Source organism: Nematolebias whitei, chromosome 6, assembly GCF_014905685.2.
Source record: "Nematolebias whitei isolate Nwh7 chromosome 6, NemWhi1, whole genome shotgun sequence".
Classification (NCBI taxonomy): Eukaryota; Metazoa; Chordata; class Actinopteri; order Cyprinodontiformes; family Rivulidae; genus Nematolebias; species Nematolebias whitei.
In genome coordinates this window covers 49,171,473-49,172,767 of record NC_056503.1, presented here as the reverse complement: position 1 = coordinate 49,172,767, position 1,295 = coordinate 49,171,473, and the positions used below count along the sequence as shown (strand labels likewise).

Here is a 1,295-nt window from a genome sequence, read left to right as displayed (position 1 = left end):
CCCCCCCAGTTGGGATTTGAACCGGCGACCTTCTAACTGAGAGGTGGCAGCTCTTCCAACTGTGTCACCGAGCCACAGCTCAGTATTTATTTATTCTTTACAGAAGCTTCTGAAAGGATGTAGGAGGACTTTTCAGTCTTGGAGCAGATCCCTGGTGTTTAGTCTGGAAGGAGGTGGGGGTCCAGAAGGTTCTGGTTTGTAATTTGAGCCTTCAGAGGCATCTTCAGCCCACAAAGAGTATCTGTTTGTTGGACTCATGTTTGCTTGTTCAGGCTGTAAGTTTCAGTTTGACCTCTCGCTGCCTGGACCGAAGCGTTGTGGTGTCAGAGTTTGAGGTTCAGAGTGAAATGTGTTTCGGACCGACGTGGAAGAACAGAGGAGGCTCAGAGCCCGGGTCCCATGTGGGTGGCAGACATGCAGAGGGGAGCCATCAAAGAGCAGCACATAAAACAGACAGATGTGTTTCAGATCTGAGCGAGACCGCCCGACTAAACACCCAGACGCTTCTGAGCGTTTCCTGGAACAAACGAAACAAACCGGTAGTTCTGACCCGAGTCCGTCACAGCAGCACCACCTGTGGACGTCGGCAGATCTGAAGGTCTTTGTGGGCGATAATGTTTTTGTCTTGGTTTGTCTGTTAGGAATATATCTTGTCAGCCACACACATTTCAATAGATTTTATCGAAACAGTTTTACAGATACTCGGTTAAAATTTGGTGTGGTGGTAGCTGAGAGTCATGCCGAACAAAAACGTTGAGCACTAACAGATCACACATAATGTTATTTTTAAAAGTTTGACCATAACACCTGAAACATTTCTCAACATGTGATGATCCTGCAGGCGAGCGAAACGGTGCAAAGTTTATAATTGATTTGTTTTTCAGACATGTGGCAGCAGCAGAATTACAGAGATGTTCTCCACCCGAGGAACCAGAACCAAACGCTACGCCATCAACCCTCTAGGACAAAAGTGGACGCACCACAACATCACATACAGGTAGATGACCCATAACAAGAGAAGTTGTGGATCCTCACTAACTGTGGTCTGCTTGTTAAGAAGTCCAGGACCCAGTTGCAGATGGAGGGGCCTAGTCCTAGTGTGGATAGTTTGTCCATCAGGGTTTGGGGGATCATGGTGTTGAAGGCGGATGTGAAGTACACAAAGAGCATACAGACGTAGGAGTCCTTCTGCTCCAGGTGGTTGAGTGCAGTGTGGACCACAGAGGAGATGGCGTCCTCTGTTGATCGGTTCTCACGGTATGCGTACTGATGAGGGTCCTCGTTGATGTTGATGA

General features: G+C 48.0%; 1 protein-coding gene across 1 annotated transcript in view; it reads right to left on the bottom strand.

Annotated features, from left to right (window-relative positions):
- Positions 1 to 1,295, bottom strand: part of LOC119411039 (matrix metalloproteinase-23-like) — a 4,986-nt gene that overhangs the window by 2,955 nt on the left and 736 nt on the right. The window lies entirely within an intron of this gene.